The following is a 22,362-nucleotide window of genomic DNA, read 5'->3' on the forward strand; positions in this document are numbered from 1 at the left end:
CGTGCCACACACACACACACACGGGAGCTGGCCCCGCTGAGGAGGGGGCCGTGCCACACACACACACACACACACACACACACACGGGAGCTGGCCCCGCTGAGGAGGGGGCCGTGCCACACACACACACACACGGGAGCTGGCCCCGCTGAGGAGGGGGCCGTGCCACACACACACACACACACACGGGAGCTGGCCCCGCTGAGGAGGGGGCCGTGCCACACACACACACGGGAGCTGGTCCCGCTGAGGAGGGGGCCGTGCCACACACACACACACACACACACACGGGAGCTGGCCCCGCTGAGGAGGGGGCCGTGCCACACACACACACACACACACACACACACACACACACACACACACACACACACACACACACACACACACACACACACGGGAGCTGGCGCCGCTGAGGAGGGGGCCGTGCCACACACACACACACACGGGAGCTGGCCCCGCTGAGGAGGGGGCCGTGCCACACACACACACACACGGGAGCTGGCCCCGCTGAGGAGGGGGCCGTGACACACACACACACGGGGGCTGGCCCCGCTGAGGAGGGGGCCGTGCCACACACACACACACGGGAGCTGGCCCCGCTGAGGAGGGGGCCGTGCCACACACACGGGAGCTGGCCCCGCTGAGGAGGGGGCCGTGCCACACACACGGGAGCTGGCGCCGCTGAGGAGGGGGCCGTGCCACACACACGGGAGCTGGCCCCGCTGAGGAGGGGGCCGTGCCACACACACGGGAGCTGGCCCCGCTGAGGAGGGGGCCGTGCCACACACACGGGAGCTGGCCCCGCTGAGGAGGGGGCCGTGCCACACACACGGGAGCTGGCCCCGCTGAGGAGGGGGCCGTGCCACACACACGGGAGCTGGCCCCGCTGAGGAGGGGGCCGTGCCACACACACGGGAGCTGGCCCCGCTGAGGAGGGGGCCGTGCCACACACACGGGAGCTGGCCCCGCTGAGGAGGGGGCCGTGCCACACACACACACACACACACACACACACACACACACGGGAGCTGGCCCCGCTGAGGAGGGGGCCGTGCCACACACACACACACACACACACACGGGAGCTGGCCCCGCTGAGGAGGGGGCCGTGCCACACACACACACACACACACACACACACACACACACACGGGAGCTGGCCCCGCTGAGGAGGGGGCCGTGCCACACACACACACACACGGGAGCTGGCCCCGCTGAGGAGGGGGCCGTGCCACACACACACACACACGGGAGCAGGCCCCGCTGAGGAGGGGGCCGTGCCACACACACACACGGGAGCTGGCCCCGCTGAGGAGGGGGCCGTGCCACACACACACACGGGAGCTGGCCCCGCTGAGGAGGGGGCCGTGCCACACACACACACGGGAGCTGGCCCCGCTGAGGAGGGGGCCGTGCCACACACACACACACACACACACACACACACACACACACACGGGAGCTGGCCCCGCTGAGGAGGGGGCCGTGCCACACACACACACACGGGAGCTGGCCCCGCTGAGGAGGGGGCCGTGCCACACACACACACACACACACACGGGAGCTGGCCCCGCTGAGGAGGGGGCCGTGACACACACACACACGGGGGCTGGCCCCGCTGAGGAGGGGGCCGTGCCACACACACACACACGGGAGCTGGCCCCGCTGAGGAGGGGGCCGTGCCACACACACACACACACACACACACGGGAGCTGGCCCCGCTGAGGAGGGGGCCGTGACACACACACACACGGGGGCTGGCCCCGCTGAGGAGGGGGCCGTGCCACACACACACACACGGGAGCTGGCCCCGCTGAGGAGGGGGCCGTGCCACACACACGGGAGCTGGCCCCGCTGAGGAGGGGGCCGTGCCACACACACGGGAGCTGGCCCCGCTGAGGAGGGGGCCGTGCCACACACACGGGAGCTGGCCCCGCTGAGGAGGGGGCCGTGCCACACACACGGGAGCTGGCCCCGCTGAGGAGGGGGCCGTGCCACACACACGGGAGCTGGCCCCGCTGAGGAGGGGGCCGTGCCACACACACACACACACACACACACACACACACACACACACGGGAGCTGGCCCCGCTGAGGAGGGGGCCGTGCCACACACACACACACACACACACACACACACACGGGAGCTGGCCCCGCTGAGGAGGGGGCCGTGCCACACACACACACACACACACGGGAGCTGGCCCCGCTGAGGAGGGGGCCGTGCCACACACACACACACACACACGGGAGCTGGCCCCGCTGAGGAGGGGGCCGTGCCACACACACACACACACACACACACACACACACACACGGGAGCTGGCCCCGCTGAGGAGGGGGCCGTGCCACACACACACGGGAGCTGGCCCCGCTGAGGAGGGGGCCGTGCCACACACACACGGGAGCTGGCCCCGCTGAGGAGGGGGCCGTGCCACACACACACGGGAGCTGGCCCCGCTGAGGAGGGGGCCGTGCCACACACACACGGGAGCTGGCCCCGCTGAGGAGGGGGCCGTGCCACACACACACGGGAGCTGGCCCCGCTGAGGAGGGGGCCGTGCCACACACACACGGGAGCTGGCCCCGCTGAGGAGGGGGCCGTGCCACACACACACGGGAGCTGGCCCCGCTGAGGGGGCCGTGCCACACACACACGGGAGCTGGCCCCGCTGAGGAGGGGGCCGTGCCACACACACACGGGAGCTGGCCCCGCTGAGGAGGGGGCCGTGCCACACACACACGGGAGCTGGTCCCGCTGAGGAGGGGGCCGTGCCACACACACACGGGAGCTGGTCCCGCTGAGGAGGGGGCCGTGCCACACACACACACACACACACACGGGAGCTGGCCCCGCTGAGGAGGGGGCCGTGCCACACACACGGGAGCTGGCCCCGCTGAGGAGGGGGCCGTGCCACACACACGGGAGCTGGCCCCGCTGAGGAGGGGGCCGTGCCACACACACACGGGAGCTGGCCCCGCTGAGGAGGGGGCCGTGCCACACACACACACGGGAGCTGGCCCCGCTGAGGAGGGGGCCGTGCCACACACACACACACACACGGGAGCTGGCCCCGCTGAGGAGGGGGCCGTGCCACACACACACACGGGAGCTGGCCCCGCTGAGGAGGGGGCCGTGCCACACACACACACGGGAGCTGGCCCCGCTGAGGAGGGGGCCGTGCCACACACACACACGGGAGCTGGCCCCGCTGAGGAGGGGGCCGTGCCACACACACACACGGGAGCTGGCCCCGCTGAGGAGGGGGCCGTGCCACACACACACACACACGGGAGCTGGCCCCGCTGAGGAGGGGGCCGTGCCACACACACACACGGGAGCTGGCCCCGCTGAGGAGGGGGCCGTGCCACACACACACACACGGGAGTTGGCCCCGCTGAGGAGGGGAGGGGGAGGCCGTACCACACACACACGGGAGCTGGCCCCGCTGAGGAGGGGGCCGCGCCACACACACACACACGGGAGCTGGCCCCGCTGAGGAGGGGGCCGTGCCACACACACACACACACACACACGGGAGCTGGCCCCGCTGAGGAGGGGGCCGTGCCACACACACGGGAGCTGGCCCCGCTGAGGAGGGGGCCGTGCCACACACACGGGAGCTGGCCCCGCTGAGGAGGGGGCCGTGCCACACACACGGGAGCTGGCCCCGCTGAGGAGGGGGCCGTGCCACACACACGGGAGCTGGCCCCGCTGAGGAGGGGGCCGTGCCACACACACGGGAGCTGGCCCCGCTGAGGAGGGGGCCGTGCCACACACACACACACACACGGGAGCTGGCCCCGCTGAGGAGGGGGCCGTGCCACACACACACACACACGGGAGCTGGCCCCGCTGAGGAGGGGGCCGTGCCACACACACACACACACGGGAGCTAGCCCCGCTGAGGAGGGGGCCGTGCCACACACACACACACACACACGGGAGCTGGCCCCGCTGAGGAGGGGGCCGTGCCACACACACGGGAGCTGGCCCCGCTGAGGAGGGGGCCGTGCCACACACACACGGGAGCTGGCCCCGCTGAGGAGGGGGCCGTGCCACACACACACACACGGGAGCTGGCCCCGCTGAGGAGGGGGCCGTGCCACACACACACGGGAGCTGGCCCCGCTGAGGAGGGGGCCGTGCCACACACACACACACGGGACCTGGCGCCGCTGAGGAGGGGGCCGTGCCACACACACACACGGGAGCTGGCCCCGCTGAGGAGGGGGCCGTGCCACACACACACACACACACACACACACGGGAGCTGGCCCCGCTGAGGAGGGGGCCGTGCCACACACACACGAGCTGGCCCCGCTGAGGAGGGGGCCGTGCCACACACACACACACACGGGAGCTGGCCCCGCTGAGGAGGGGGCCGTGCCACACACACACACACACGGGAGCTGGCCCCGCTGAGGAGGGGGCCGTGCCACACACACACACACGGGAGCTGGCCCCGCTGAGGAGGGGGCCGTGCCACACACACACACACGGGGGCTGGCCCCGCTGAGGAGGGGGCCGTGCCACACACGGGAGCTGGCCCCGCTGAGGAGGGGGCCGTGCCACACACGGGAGCTGGCCCCGCTGAGGAGGGGGCCGTGCCACACACACACACACGGGAGCTGGCCCCGCTGAGGAGGGGGCCGTGCCACACACACACACACGGGGGCTGGCCCCGCTGAGGAGGGGGCCGTGCCACACACACACACACGGGAGCTGGCCCCGCTGAGGAGGGGGCCGTGCCACACACACGGGAGCTGGCCCCGCTGAGGAGGGGGCCGTGCCACACACACGGGAGCTGGCCCCGCTGAGGAGGGGGCCGTGCCACACACACGGGAGCTGGCCCCGCTGAGGAGGGGGCCGTGCCACACACACGGGAGCTGGCCCCGCTGAGGAGGGGGCCGTGCCACACACACGGGAGCTGGCCCCGCTGAGGAGGGGGCCGTGCCACACACACGGGAGCTGGCCCCGCTGAGGAGGGGGCCGTGCCACACACACGGGAGCTGGCCCCGCTGAGGAGGGGGCCGTGCCACACACACGGGAGCTGGCCCCGCTGAGGAGGGGGCCGTGCCACACACACACACACACAGGAGCTGGCCCCGCTGAGGAGGGGGCCGTGCCACACACACACACACACGGGAGCTGGCCCCGCTGAGGAGGGGGCCGTGCCACACACACACACACACGGGAGCTGGCCCCGCTGAGGAGGGGGCCGTGCCACACACACACACACACACGGGAGCTGGCCCCGCTGAGGAGGGGGCCGTGCCACACACACACACACACACGGGAGCTGGCCCCGCTGAGGAGGGGGCCGTGCCACACACACACACACACACGGGAGCTGGCCCCGCTGAGGAGGGGGCCGTGCCACACACACACGGGAGCTGGCCCCGCTGAGGAGGGGGCCGTGCCACACACACACGGGAGCTGGCCCCGCTGAGGAGGGGGCCGTGCCACACACACACGGGAGCTGGCCCCGCTGAGGAGGGGGCCGTGCCACACACACACGGGAGCTGGCCCCGCTGAGGAGGGGGCCGTGCCACACACACACGGGAGCTGGCCCCGCTGAGGAGGGGGCCGTGCCACACACACACGGGAGCTGGCCCCGCTGAGGAGGGGGCCGTGCCACACACACACGGGAGCTGGCCCCGCTGAGGAGGGGGCCGTGCCACACACACACGGGAGCTGGCCCCGCTGAGGAGGGGGCCGTGCCACACACACACGGGAGCTGGCCCCGCTGAGGAGGGGGCCGTGCCACACACACACGGGAGCTGGCCCCGCTGAGGAGGGGGCCGTGCCACACACACACACACACACACACGGGAGCTGGTCCCGCCGAGGAGGGGGCCGTGCCACACACACACACACGGGAGCTGGCCCCGCTGAGGAGGGGGCCGTGCCACACACACACACACACACGGGAGCTGGCCCCGCTGAGGAGGGGGCCGTGCCACACACACACACACACACGGGAGCTGGCCCCGCTGAGGAGGGGGCCGTGCCACACACACACACACACGGGAGCTGGCCCCGCTGAGGAGGGGGCCGTGCCACACACACACACACACGGGAGCTGGCCCCGCTGAGGAGGGGGCCGTGCCACACACACACACACACGGGAGCTGGCCCCGCTGAGGAGGGGGCCGTGCCACACACACACACGGGAGCTGGCCCCGCTGAGGAGGGGGCCGTGCCACACACACACACGGGAGCTGGCCCCGCTGAGGAGGGGGCCGTGCCACACACACACACGGGAGTTGGCCCCGCTGAGGAGGGGAGGGGGAGGCCGTACCACACACACACGGGAGCTGGCCCCGCTGAGGAGGGGGCCGCGCCACACACACACACACGGGAGCTGGCCCCGCTGAGGAGGGGGCCGTGCCACACACACACACACACGGGAGCTGGCCCCGCTGAGGAGGGGGCCGTGCCACACACACGGGAGCTGGCCCCGCTGAGGAGGGGGCCGTGCCACACACACGGGAGCTGGCCCCGCTGAGGAGGGGGCCGTGCCACACACACGGGAGCTGGCCCCGCTGAGGAGGGGGCCGTGCCACACACACGGGAGCTGGCCCCGCTGAGGAGGGGGCCGTGCCACACACACGGGAGCTGGCCCCGCTGAGGAGGGGGCCGTGCCACACACACACACACACACGGGAGCTGGCCCCGCTGAGGAGGGGGCCGTGCCACACACACACACACACGGGAGCTGGCCCCGCTGAGGAGGGGGCCGTGCCACACACACACACACACGGGAGCTAGCCCCGCTGAGGAGGGGGCCGTGCCACACACACACACACACACGGGAGCTGGCCCCGCTGAGGAGGGGGCCGTGCCACACACACGGGAGCTGGCCCCGCTGAGGAGGGGGCCGTGCCACACACACACGGGAGCTGGCCCCGCTGAGGAGGGGGCCGTGCCACACACACACACACACACACGGGAGCTGGCCCCGCTGAGGAGGGGGCCGTGCCACAAACACACACACACGGGAGCTGGCCCCGCTGAGGAGGGGGCCGTGCCACACACACACACACACGGGAGCTGGCGCCGCTGAGGAGGGGGCCGTGCCACACACACACACGGGAGCTGGCCCCGCTGAGGAGGGGGCCGTGCCACACACACACACGGGAGCTGGCCCCGCTGAGGAGGGGGCCGTGCCACACACACACACACACACACACACACACACACACACGGGAGCTGGCCCCGCTGAGGAGGGGGCCGTGCCACACACACACGAGCTGGCCCTGCTGAGGAGGGGGCCGTGCCACACACACACACACACGGGAGCTGGCCCCGCTGAGGAGGGGGCCGTGCCACACACACACACACACACACACACACGGGAGCTGGCCCCGCTGAGGAGGGGGCCGTGCCACACACACACACACGGGGGCTGGCCCCGCTGAGGAGGGGGCCGTGCCACACACACACACACGGGAGCTGGCCCCGCTGAGGAGGGGGCCGTGCCACACACGGGAGCTGGCCCCGCTGAGGAGGGGGCCGTGCCACACACACGGGAGCTGGCCCCGCTGAGGAGGGGGCCGTGCCACACACACACACACGGGAGCTGGCCCCGCTGAGGAGGGGGCCGTGCCACACACACGGGAGCTGGCCCCGCTGAGGAGGGGGCCGTGCCACACACACGGGAGCTGGCCCCGCTGAGGAGGGGGCCGTGCCACACACACGGGAGCTGGCCCCGCTGAGGAGGGGGCCGTGCCACACACACGGGAGCTGGCCCCGCTGAGGAGGGGGCCGTGCCACACACACGGGAGCTGGCCCCGCTGAGGAGGGGGCCGTGCCACACACACGGGAGCTGGCCCCGCTGAGGAGGGGGCCGTGCCACACACACGGGAGCTGGCCCCGCTGAGGAGGGGGCCGTGCCACACACACACACACGGGAGCTGGCCCCGCTGAGGAGGGGGCCGTGCCACACACACACACACGGGAGCTGGCCCCGCTGAGGAGGGGGCCGTGCCACACACACACACACGGGAGCTGGCCCCGCTGAGGAGGGGGCCGTGCCACACACACACACACGGGAGCTGGCCCGCTGAGGAGGGGGCCGTGCCACACACACACACACGGGAGCTGGCCCCGCTGAGGAGGGGGCCGTGCCACACACACACACACGGGAGCTGGCCCCGCTGAGGAGGGGGCCGTGCCACACACACACACACGGGAGCTGGCCCCGCTGAGGAGGGGGCCGTGCCACACACACACACACACACACACACGGGAGCTGGCCCCGCTGAGGAGGGGGCCGTGCCACACACACACACACACACACACGGGAGCTGGCCCCGCTGAGGAGGGGGCCCTGCCACACACACACACACACACGGGAGCTGGCCCCGCTGAGGAGGGGGCCGTGCCACACACACACACACACGGGAGCTGGCCCCGCTGAGGAGGGGGCCGTGCCACACACACACACACACACACACACACGGGAGCTGGCCCCGCTGAGGAGGGGGCCGTGCCACACACACACACACACACACACACACACACACACGGGAGCTGGCCCCGCTGAGGAGGGGGCCGTGCCACACACACACACACACGGGAGCTGGCCCCGCTGAGGAGGGGGCCGTGCCACACACACACACACACATACGGGAGCTGGCCCCGCTGAGGAGGGGGCCGTGCCACACACACACGGGAGCTGGCCCCGCTGAGGAGGGGGCCGTGCCACACACACACGGGAGCTGGCCCCGCTGAGGAGGGGGCCGTGCCACACACACACACACACACACGGGAGCTGGCCCCGCTGAGGAGGGGGCCGTGCCCCACACACACACACACACACACACACACACACACGGGAGCTGGCCCCGCTGAGGAGGGGGCCGTGCCACACACACACACACACACACACGGGAGCTGGCCCCGCTGAGGAGGGGGCCGTGCCACACACACAGGGGAGCTGGCCCCGCTGAGGAGGGGGCCGTGCCACACACACACACGGGAGCTGGCCCCGCTGAGGAGGGGGCCGTGCCACACACACACACGGGAGCTGGCCCCGCTGAGGAGGGGGCCGTGCCACACACACACACGGGAGCTGGCCCCGCTGAGGAGGGGGCCGTGCCACACACACGGGAGCTGGCCCCGCTGAGGAGGGGGCCGTGCCACACACACACACACACACACACGGGAGCTGGCCCCGCTGAGGAGGGGGCCGTGCCACACACACACGGGAGCTGGCCCCGCTGAGGAGGGGGCCGTGCCACACACACGGGAGCTGGCCCCGCTGAGGAGGGGGCCGTGCCACACACACGGGAGCTGGTCCCGCTGAGGAGGGGGCCGTGCCACACACACGGGAGCTGGTCCCGCTGAGGAGGGGGCCGTGCCACACACACACACACGGGAGCTGGCCCCGCTGAGGAGGGGGCCGTGCCACACACACACACACACACACACACACACACACGGGAGCTGGCCCCGCTGAGGAGGGAGCCGTGCCATACACACACACACACACACGGGAGCTGGCCCCGCTGAGGAGGGGGCCGTGCCACACACACACGGGAGCTGGCCCCGCTGAGGAGGGGGCCGTGCCACACACACACACGGGAGCTGGCCCCGCTGAGGAGGGGGCCGTGCCACACACACACACACACACACACACACGGGAGCTGGCCCCGCTGAGGAGGGAGCCGTGCCATACACACACACACACACACGGGAGCTGGCCCCGCTGAGGAGGGGGCCGTGCCACACACACACACGGGAGCTGGCCCCGCTGAGGAGGGGGCCGTGCCACACACACACACACGGGAGCTGGCCCCGCTGAGGAGGGGGCCGTGCCACACACACACACACGGGAGCTGGCCCCGCTGAGGAGGGGGCCGTGCCACACACACACACACGGGAGCTGGCCCCGCTGAGGAGGGGGCCGTGCCACACACACACACACGGGAGCTGGCCCCGCTGAGGAGGGGGCCGTGCCACACACACACACACACGGGAGCTGGCCCCGCTGAGGAGGGGGCCGTGCCACACACACACACACACGGGAGCTGGCCCCGCTGAGGAGGGGGCCCCGCCACACACACACACGGGAGCTGGCCCCGCTGAGGAGGGGGCCCCGCCACACACACACACACACGGGAGCTGGCCCCGCTGAGGAGGGGGCCCCGCCACACACACACACACACACGGGAGCTGGCCCCGCTGAGGAGGGGGCCCCGCCACACACACACACACACACGGGAGCTGGCCCCGCTGAGGAGGGGGCCGTGCCACACACACACACACACACACGGGAGCTGGCCCCGCTGAGGAGGGGGCCGTGCCACACACACACACACACACACACACACACGGGAGCTGGCCCCGCTGAGGAGGGGGCCGTGCCACACACACACACACACACACGGGAGCTGGCCCCGCTGAGGAGGGGGCCGTGCCACACACACACACGGGAGCTGGCCCCGCTGAGGAGGGGGCCGTGCCACACACACACACGGGAGCTGGCCCCGCTGAGGAGGGGGCCGTGCCACACACACACACGGGAGCTGGCCCCGCTGAGGAGGGGGCCGTGCCACACACACACACGGGAGCTGGCCCCGCTGAGGAGGGGGCCGTGCCACACACACACACGGGAGCTGACCCCGCTGAGGAGGGGGCCGTGCCACACACACGGGAGCTGGTCCCGCTGAGGAGGGGGCCGTGCCACACACACGGGAGCTGGCCCCGCTGAGGAGGGGGCCGTGCCACACACACACACGGGAGCTGGCCCCGCTGAGGAGGGGGCCGTGCCACACACACACACGGGAGCTGGCCCCGCTGAGGAGGGGGCCGTGCCACACACACACACGGGAGCTGGCCCCGCTGAGGAGGGGGCCGTGCCACACACACACACGGGAGCTGGCCCCGCTGAGGAGGGGGCCGTGCCACACACACACGGGAGCTGGCCCCGCTGAGGAGGGGGCCGTGCCACACACACACACGGGAGCTGGCCCCGCTGAGGAGGGGGCCGTGCCACACACACACACGGGAGCTGGCCCCGCTGAGGAGGGGGCCGTGCCACACACACACACGGGAGCTGGCCCCGCTGAGGAGGGGGCCGTGCCACACACACACACGGGAGCTGGCCCCGCTGAGGAGGGGGCCGTGCCACACACACACACACGGGAGCTGGCCCCGCTGAGGAGGGGGCCGTGCCACACACACACACGGGAGCTGGCCCCGCTGAGGAGGGGGCCGTGCCACACACACACACGGGAGCTGGCCCCGCTGAGGAGGGGGCCGTGCCACACACACACACGGGAGCTGGCCCCGCTGAGGAGGGGGCCGTGCCACACACACACACACACGGGAGCTGGCCCCGCTGAGGAGGGGGCCGTGCCACACACACACACACACACGGGAGCTGGCCCCGCTGAGGAGGGGGCCGTGCCACACACACACACACACACGGGAGCTGGCCCCGCTGAGGAGGGGGCCGTGCCACACACACACACACACACACACACACGGGAGCTGGCCCCGCTGAGGAGGGGGCCGTGCCACACACACACACACACACGGGAGCTGGCCCCGCTGAGGAGGGGGCCGTGCCACACACACACACACACACACGGGAGCTGGCCCCGCTGAGGAGGGGGCCGTGCCACACACACACGGGAGCTGGCCCCGCTGAGGAGGGGGCCGTGCCACACACACACGGGAGCTGGCCCCGCTGAGGAGGGGGCCGTGCCACACACACACGGGAGCTGGCCCCGCTGAGGAGGGGGCCGTGCCACACACACACGGGAGCTGGCCCCGCTGAGGAGGGGGCCGTGCCACACACACACGGGAGCTGACCCCGCTGAGGAGGGGGCCGTGCCACACACACGGGAGCTGGTCCCGCTGAGGAGGGGGCCGTGCCACACACACGGGAGCTGGTCCCGCTGAGGAGGGGGCCGTGCCACACACACACACACGGGAGCTGGCCCCGCTGAGGAGGGGGCCGTGCCACACACACACACACACACACACACACACACACGGGAGCTGGTCCCGCTGAGGAGGGGGCCGTGCCACACACACACACGGGAGCTGGCCCCGCTGAGGAGGGGGCCGTGCCACACACACACACACACACACGGGAGCTGGCCCCGCTGAGGAGGGGGCCGTGCCACACACACACACACACACGGGAGCTGGCCCCGCTGAGGAGGGGGCCGTGCCACACACACACACGGGAGCTGGCCCCGCTGAGGAGGGGGCCGTGCCACACACACACACACACACACACGGGAGCTGGCCCCGCTGAGGAGGGGGCCGTGCCCCACACACACACACACACACACACGGGAGCTGGCCCCGCTGAGGAGGGGGCCGTGCCACACACACACGGGAGCTGGCCCCGCTGAGGAGGGGGCCGTGCCACACACACACACACACACGGGAGCTGGCCCTGCTGAGGAGGGGGCCGTGCCACACACACACGGGAGCTGGCCCCGCTGAGGAGGGGGCCGTGCCACACACACGGGAGCTGGCCCCGCTGAGGAGGGGGCCGTGCCACACACACGGGAGCTGGTCCCGCTGAGGAGGGGGCCGTGCCACACACACGGGAGCTGGTCCCGCTGAGGAGGGGGCCGTGCCACACACACACACACGGGAGCTGGCCCCGCTGAGGAGGGGGCCGTGCCACACACACACACACACACACACACACACACACACACACACACACACGGAGCTGGCCCCGCTGAGGAGGGGGCCGTGCCATACACACACACACACACGGGAGCTGGCCCCGCTGAGGAGGGGGCCGTGCCACACACACACGGGAGCTGGCCCCGCTGAGGAGGGGGCCGTGCCACACACACACGGGAGCTGGCCCCGCTGAGGAGGGGGCCGTGCCACACACACGGTAGCTGGCCCCGCTGAGGAGGGGGCCGTGCCACACACACACACGGGAGCTGGCCCCGCTGAGGAGGGGGCCGTGCCACACACACACACACACACACACACACGGGAGCTGGCCCCGCTGAGGAGGGGGCCGTGCCACACACACACGGGAGCTGGCCCCGCTGAGGAGGGGGCCGTGCCACACACACACACACACGGGAGCTGGCCCCGCTGAGGAGGGGGCCGTGCCACACACACACACACGGCAGCTGGCCCCGCTGAGGAGGGGCCGTGCCACACACACACACACGGCAGCTGGCCCCGCTGAGGAGGGGGCCGTGCCACACACACACACACACGGGAGCTGGCCCCGCTGAGGAGGGGGCCGTGCCACACACACACACACACGGGAGCTGGCCCCGCTGAGGAGGGGGCCGTGCCACACACACACACACACACACACGGGAGCTGGCCCCGCTGAGGAGGGGGCCGTGCACACACACACACACGGGAGCTGGCCCCGCTGAGGAGGGGGCCGTGCCACACACACACACACACACACACACGGGAGCTGGCCCCGCTGAGGAGGGGGCCGTGCCACACACACACACACGGGAGCTGGCCCCGCTGAGGAGGGGGCCGTGCCACACACACACACACACACACACGGGAGCTGGCCCCGCTGAGGAGGGGGCCCTGCCACACACACACACACGGGAGCTGGCCCCGCTGAGGAGGGGGCCCGTGCCACACACACACACACACGGGAGCTGGCCCCGCTGAGGAGGGGGCCCGTGCCACACACACACACGGGAGCTGGCCCCGCTGAGGAGGGGGCCCCGCCACACACACACACGGGAGCTGGCCCCGCTGAGGAGGGGGCCCCGCCACACACACCACGGGAGCTGGCCCCGCTGAGGAGGGGGGCCCGCCACACACACACACACACACACGGGAGCTGGCCCCGCTGAGGAGGGGGCCCCGCCACACACACACACACGGGAGCTGGCCCCGCTGAGGAGGGGGCCCCGCCACACACACACAGGGAGCTGGCCCCGCCACACACACACGGGAGCTGGCCCCGCTGAGGAGGGGGCCCGTGCCACACACACACACACACGGGAGCTGGCCCCGCTGAGGAGGGGGCCGTGCCACACACACACACACACGGGAGCTGGCCCCGCTGAGGAGGGGGCCGTGCCACACACACACACACACGGGAGCTGGCCCCGCTGAGGAGGGGGCCGTGCCACACACACACACACACGGGAGCTGGCCCCGCTGAGGAGGGGGCCGTGCCACACACACACACACACGGGAGCTGGCCCCGCTGAGGAGGGGGCCGTGCCACACACACACACACAACACGGGAGCTGGCCCCGCTGAGGAGGGGGCCGTGCCACACACACACACGGGAGCTGGCCCCGCTGAGGAGGGGGCCGTGCCACACACACCCAACACACGGAGCTGGCCCCGCTGAGGAGGGGGCCGTGCCACACACACACACACACGGGAGCTGGCCCCGCTGAGGAGGGGGCCGTGCCACACACACACACACACACGGGAGCTGGCCCCGCTGAGGAGGGGGCCGTGCCACACACACACACACACGGGAGCTGGCCCCGCTGAGGAGGGGGCCGTGCCACACACACACACACACGGGAGCTGGCCCCGCTGAGGAGGGGGCCGTGCCACAACACACACACACACACAGGGAGCTGGCCCCGCTGAGGAGGGGCCGTGCCACACACACACCCACGGGAGCTGGCCCCCGCTGAGGAGGGGGCCGTGCCACACACACACACACACGGGAGCTGGCCCCGCTGAGGAGGGGGCCGTGCCACACACACACACACACACGGGAGCTGGCCCCGCTGAGGAGGGGGCCGTGCCACACACACACACACACGGGAGCTGGCCCCGCTGAGGAGGGGGCCGTGCCACACACACACACACACACGGGAGCTGGCCCCGCTGAGGAGGGGGCCGTGCCACACACAAACACACACACACCGGGAGCTGGCCCCGCTGAGGAGGGGGCCGTGCCACACACACACACACACACGGGAGCTGCCCGCTGAGGAGGGGGCCGTGCCACACACACACACACACGGGAGCTGGCCCCGCTGAGGAGGGGGCCGTGCCACACACACACACACACACACACACACACACGGGAGCTGGCCCCGCTGAGGAGGGGGCCGTGCCACACACACACACACACACGGGAGCTGGCCCGCTGAGGAGGGGGCCGTGCCACACACACACACACACACACGGGAGCTGGCCCCGCTGAGGAGGGGGCCGTGCCACACACACACACACACACGGGAGCTGGCCCCGCTGAGGAGGGGGCCGTGCCACACACAACACACGGGAGCTGGCCCCGCTGAGGAGGGGGCCGTGCCACACACACACACACGGGAGCTGGCCCCGCTGAGGAGGGGGCCGTGCCACACACACACACACACGGGAGCTGGCCCCGCTGAGGAGGGGGCCGTGCCACACACACACACACACGGGAGCTGGCCCCGCTGAGGAGGGGGCCGTGCCACACACACACACGGAGCTGGCCCCGCTGAGGAGGGGGCCGTGCCACACAACGGGAGCTGGCCCCGCTGAGGAGGGGGCCGTGCCACACACACACACACGGGAGCTGGCCCCGCTGAGGAGGGGGCCGTGCCACACACACACACACACGGGAGCTGGCCCCGCTGAGGAGGGGGCCGTGCCACACACACGGAGCTGGCCCCGCTGAGGAGGGGGCCGTGCCACACACACGGGAGCTGGCCCCGCTGAGGAGGGGGCCGTGCCACACACACACCACGGGAGCTGGCCCCGCTGAGGAGGGGGCCGTGCCACACACACGGGAGCTGGCCCCGCTGAGGAGGGGGCCGTGCCACACACACGGGAGCTGGCCCCGCTGAGGAGGGGGCCGTGCCACACACACGGGAGCTGGCCCCGCTGAGGAGGGGGCCGTGCCAACACACACACGGGAGCTGGCCCCGCTGAGGAGGGGGCCGTGCCACACACACGGGAGCTGGCCCCGCTGAGGAGGGGGCCGTGCCACACACAGGAGCTGCACACACACACGGGAGCTGGCCCCGCTGAGGAGGGGGCCGTGCCACACACACACACACGGGAGCTGGCCCCGCTGAGGAGGGGGCCGTGCCACACCACACACACCACCGGGAGCTGGCCCCGCTGAGGAGGGGGCCGTGCCACACACACACACGGGAGCTGGCCCCGCTGAGGAGGGGGCCGTGCCACACACACACCACACACACACACAACACACGGAGCTGGCCCCGCTGAGGAGGGGGCCGTGCCACACACACACACACGGGAGCTGGCCCCGCTGAGGAGGGGGCCGTGCCACACACACACACACACACACACGGGAGCTGGCCCGCTGAGGAGGGGCCGTGCCACACACACACACACACGGGAGCTGGCCCCGCTGAGGAGGGGGCCGTGCCACACACACACACACGGGAGCTGGCCCCGCTGAGGAGGGGGCCGTGCCACACACACACACACACACACACACAGGGAGCTGGCCCCGCTGAGGAGGGGCCGTGCCACACACACACACACGGGAGCTGGCCCCGCTGAGGAGGGGGCCGTGCCACACACACACACACACTGGCCCCGCTGAGGAGGGGGCCGTGCCACACACACACGGGAGCTGGCCCCGCTGAGGAGGGGGCCGTGCACACACACACACACACACGGAGCTGGCCCCGCTGAGGAGGGGGCCGTGCCACACACACACGGAGCTGGCCCCGCTGAGGAGGGGGCCGTGCACACACACACACACACACACGGGAGCTGGCCCCGCTGAGGAGGGGCCGTGCCCCCCACACACACACACACCACACACACACACACGGGAGCTGGCCCCCGCTGAGGAGGGGGCCGTGCCACACACACAGGGGAGCTGGCCCCGCTGAGGAGGGGGCCGTGCCACACACACACACGGGAGCTGGCCCCGCTGAGGAGGGGGCCGTGCCACACACACACACGGGAGCTGGCCCCGCTGAGGAGGGGGCCGTGCCACACACACACACGGGAGCTGGCCCCGCTGAGGAGGGGGCCGTGCCACACACACGGGAGCTGGCCCCGCTGAGGAGGGGGCCGTGCCACACACACACACACACACACACGGGAGCTGGCCCCGCTGAGGAGGGGGCCGTGCCACACACACACGGGAGCTGGCCCCGCTGAGGAGGGGGCCGTGCCACACACACGGGAGCTGGCCCCGCTGAGGAGGGGGCCGTGCCACACACACGGGAGCTGGTCCCGCTGAGGAGGGGGCCGTGCCACACACACGGGAGCTGGTCCCGCTGAGGAGGGGGCCGTGCCACACACACACACACGGGAGCTGGCCCCGCTGAGGAGGGGGCCGTGCCACACACACACACACACACACACACACACACACGGGAGCTGGCCCCGCTGAGGAGGGAGCCGTGCCATACACACACACACACACACGGGAGCTGGCCCCGCTGAGGAGGGGGCCGTGCCACACACACACGGGAGCTGGCCCCGCTGAGGAGGGGGCCGTGCCACACACACACACGGGAGCTGGCCCCGCTGAGGAGGGGGCCGTGCCACACACACACACACACACACACACACGGGAGCTGGCCCCGCTGAGGAGGGAGCCGTGCCATACACACACACACACACACGGGAGCTGGCCCCGCTGAGGAGGGGGCCGTGCCACACACACACACGGGAGCTGGCCCCGCTGAGGAGGGGGCCGTGCCACACACACACACACGGGAGCTGGCCCCGCTGAGGAGGGGGCCGTGCCACACACACACACACGGGAGCTGGCCCCGCTGAGGAGGGGGCCGTGCCACACACACACACACGGGAGCTGGCCCCGCTGAGGAGGGGGCCGTGCCACACACACACGGGAGCTGGCCCCGCTGAGGAGGGGGCCGTGCCACACACACACACACACGGGAGCTGGCCCCGCTGAGGAGGGGGCCGTGCCACACACACACACACACGGGAGCTGGCCCCGCTGAGGAGGGGGCCCCGCCACACACACACACGGGAGCTGGCCCCGCTGAGGAGGGGGCCGTGCCACACACACACACACACGGGAGCTGGCCCCGCTGAGGAGGGGGCCGTGCCACACACACACACGGGAGCTGGCCCCGCTGAGGAGGGGGCCCCGCCACACACACACACGGGAGCTGGCCCCGCTGAGGAGGGGGCCCCGCCACACACACACACGGGAGCTGGCCCCGCTGAGGAGGGGGCCCCGCCACACACACACACACACACACACGGGAGCTGGCCCCGCTGAGGAGGGGGCCCCGCCACACACACACACGGGAGCTGGCCCCGCTGAGGAGGGGGCCCCGCCACACACACACACGGGAGCTGGCCCCGCCACACACACACGGGAGCTGGCCCCGCTGAGGAGGGGGCCCCGCCACACACACACACACACGGGAGCTGGCCCCGCTGAGGAGGGGGCCGTGCCACACACACACACACACGGGAGCTGGCCCCGCTGAGGAGGGGGCCGTGCCACACACACACACACACGGGAGCTGGCCCCGCTGAGGAGGGGGCCGTGCCACACACACACACACACGGGAGCTGGCCCCGCTGAGGAGGGGGCCGTGCCACACACACACACACACGGGAGCTGGCCCCGCTGAGGAGGGGGCCGTGCCACACACACACGGGAGCTGGCCCCGCTGAGGAGGGGGCCGTGCCACACACACGGGAGCTGGCCCCGCTGAGGAGGGGGCCGTGCCACACACACACACACACGGGAGCTGGCCCCGCTGAGGAGGGGGCCGTGCCACACACACACACACACACACGGGAGCTGGCCCCGCTGAGGAGGGGGCCGTGCCACACACACACACACACACGGGAGCTGGCCCCGCTGAGGAGGGGGCCGTGCCACACACACACACACACACGGGAGCTGGCCCCGCTGAGGAGGGGGCCGTGCCACACACACACGGGAGCTGGCCCCGCTGAGGAGGGGGCCGTGCCACACACACACACACACACATGGGAGCTGGCCCCGCTGAGGAGGGGGCCGTGCCAGACACACACACACACGGGAGCTGGCCCCGCTGAGGAGGGGGCCGTGCCACACACACACACACACACACACACACACACACGGGAGCTGGCCCCGCTGAGGAGGGGGCCGTGCCACACACACACACACACACACGGGAGCTGGCCCCGCTGAGGAGGGGGCCGTGCCACACACACACACACACACACACGGGAGCTGGCCCCGCTGAGGAGGGGGCCGTGCCACACACACACACACACGGGAGCTGGCCCCGCTGAGGAGGGGGCCGTGCCACACACACACACGGGAGCTGGCCCCGCTGAGGAGGGGGCCGTGCCACACACACACACACGGGAGCTGGCCCCGCTGAGGAGGGGGCCGTGCCACACACACACACACACGGGAGCTGGCCCCGCTGAGGAGGGGGCCGTGCCACACACACACACACACGGGAGCTGGCCCCGCTGAGGAGGGGGCCGTGCCACACACACACACGGGAGCTGGCCCCGCTGAGGAGGGGGCCATGCCACACACACAGACGGGAGCTGGCCCCGCTGAGGAGGGGGCCGTGCCACACACACACACAGACGGGAGCTGGCCCCGCTGAGGAGGGGGCCGTGCCACACACACACACACACGGGAGCTGGCCCCGCTGAGGAGGGGGCCGTGCCACACACACGGGAGCTGGCCCCGCTGAGGAGGGGGCCGTGCCACACACACGGGAGCTGGCCCCGCTGAGGAGGGGGCCGTGCCACACACACGGGAGCTGGCCCCGCTGAGGAGGGGGCCGTGCCACACACACGGGAGCTGGCCCCGCTGAGGAGGGGGCCGTGCACCACACACACGGGAGCTGGCCCCGCTGAGGAGGGGGCCGTGCCACACACACGGGAGCTGGCCCCGCTGAGGAGGGGGCCGTGCCACACACACGGAGCTGGCCCCGCTGAGGAGGGGGCCGTGCCACACACACGGGAGCTGGCCCCGCTGAGGAGGGGGCCGTGCCACACACACACACACACGGGAGCTGGCCCCGCTGAGGAGGGGGCCGTGCCACACACACACACACGGAGCTGGCCCCGCTGAGGAGGGGGCCGTGCCACACACACAGGGAGCTGGCCCCGCTGAGGAGGGGCCGTGCCACACAACCACGGGAGCTGGCCCCGCTGAGGAGGGGGCCGTGCCACACACACACACACGGGAGCTGGCCCCGCTGAGGAGGGGGCCGTGCCACACACACACACACACACCAGGGAGCTGGCCCCGCTGAGGAGGGGGCCGTGCCACACACCACACACACACACACACACGGGAGCTGGCCCCGCTGAGGAGGGGCCGTGCCACACACACACACACACGGGAGCTGGCCCCGCTGAGGAGGGGGCCGTGCCACTCACACACGGGAGCTGGCCCCGCTGAGGAGGGGGCCGTGCCACACACACACACACACACACACACACGGGAGCTGGCCCCGCTGAGGAGGGGGCCGTGCCACACACACGGGAGCTGGCCCCGCTGAGGAGGGGGCCGTGCCACACACACACACGGGAGCTGGCCCCGCTGAGGAGGGGGCCGTGCCCACGGGAGCTGGCCCCGCTGAGGAGGGGGCCGTGCCACACACACACACGGGAGCTGGCCCCGCTGAGGAGGGGGCCGTGCCACACACACACACACACGGGAGCTGGCCCCGCTGAGGAGGGGGCCGTGCCACACACACACACGGGAGCTGGCCCCGCTGAGGAGGGGGCCGTGCCACACACACACACGGGAGCTGGCCCCGCTGAGGAGGGGGCCGTGCCACACACACACACGGGAGCTGGCCCCGCTGAGGAGGGGGCCGTGCACACACACACACGGGAGCTGGCCCCGCTGAGGAGGGGGCCGTGCCACACACACACACGGGAGCTGGCCCCGCTGAGGAGGGGGCCGTGCCACACACACACACGGGAGCTGGCCCCGCTGAGGAGGGGCCGTGCCACACACACACACGGGAGCTGGCCCCGCTGAGGAGGGGGCCGTGCCACACACACACACGGGAGCTGGCCCCGCTGAGGAGGGGGCCGTGCCACACACACACAAGGGAGCTGGCCCCGCTGAGGAGGGGGCCGTGCCACACACACACACGGGAGCTGGCCCCGCTGAGGAGGGGGCCGTGCCACACACACACACGGGAGCTGGCCCCGCTGAGGAGGGGGCCGTGCCACACACACACACACACACACACACACACACGGGAGCTGGCCCCGCTGAGGAGGGGGCCGTGCCACACACACACACACACACACACACACACACACACACACGGGAGCTGGCCCCGCTGAGGAGGGGGCCGTGCCACACACACGGGAGCTGGCCCCGCTGAGGAGGGGGCCGTGCCACACACACGGGAGCTGGCCCCGCTGAGGAGGGGGCCGTGCCACACACACGGGAGCTGGCCCCGCTGAGGAGGAGGCCGTGACACACACACACACACACGGGAGCTGGCCCCGCTGAGGAGGGGGCCGTGCCACACACACACACACACACACCGGGAGCTGGCCCCGCTGAGGAGGGGGCCGTGCCACACACACACACACACACACACGGGAGCTGTCCCCGCTGAGGAGGGGGCCGTGCCACACACACACACACGGGAGCTGACCCCGCTGAGGAGGGGGCCGTGCCACACACACGGGAGCTGGCCCCGCTGAGGAGGGGGCCGTGCCACACACACGGGAGCTGGCCCCGCTGAGGAGGGGGCCGTGCCACACACACGGGAGCTGGCCCCGCTGAGGAGGGGGCCGTGCCACACACACGGGAGCTGGCCCCGCTGAGGAGGGGGCCGTGCCACACACACGGGAGCTGGCCCCGCTGAGGAGGGGGCCCGTGCACCACACACACGGGAGCTGGCCCCGCTGAGGAGGGGGCCACACACACACACGGGAGCTGGCCCCGCTGAGGAGGGGGCCGTGCCACACACACACACGGGAGCTGGCCCCGCTGAGGAGGGGGCCGTGCCACACACACACACGGGAGCTGGCCCCGCTGAGGAGGGGGCCGTGCCACACACACACACGGGAGCTGGCCCCGCTGAGGAGGGGGCCGTGCCACACACACACACGGGAGCTGGCCCCGCTGAGGAGGGGGCCGTGCCACACACACACACGGGAGCTGGCCCCGCTGAGGAGGGGGCCGTGCCACACACACACACACACACACACACACACGGGAGCTGGCCCCGCTGAGGAGGGGGCCGTGCCACACACACACACACACACACATACACGGGAGCTGGCCCCGCTGAGGAGGGGGCCGTGCCACACACACGGGAGCTGGCCCCGCTGAGGAGGGGGCCGTGCCACACACACGGGAGCTGGCCCCGCTGAGGAGGGGGCCGTGCACCACACACACGGGAGCTGGCCCCGCTGAGGAGGGGGCCACACACACACACGGGAGCTGGCC

At 72.0% G+C, this 22,362-nt stretch overlaps 1 protein-coding gene across 2 annotated transcripts in view; it reads right to left on the reverse strand.

Annotated features, from left to right (window-relative positions):
- The window catches only part of GUSB (glucuronidase beta), a 99,951-nt gene that overhangs the window by 58,757 nt on the left and 18,832 nt on the right, over positions 1-22,362 (reverse strand). The window lies entirely within an intron of this gene.

This window comes from Phyllobates terribilis, unplaced genomic scaffold (assembly GCF_046119375.1).
Source record: "Phyllobates terribilis strain yellow unplaced genomic scaffold, ASM4611937v1 Scaffold_2__4_contigs__length_985480577, whole genome shotgun sequence".
In the NCBI taxonomy this organism is placed as follows: Eukaryota; Metazoa; Chordata; class Amphibia; order Anura; family Dendrobatidae; genus Phyllobates; species Phyllobates terribilis.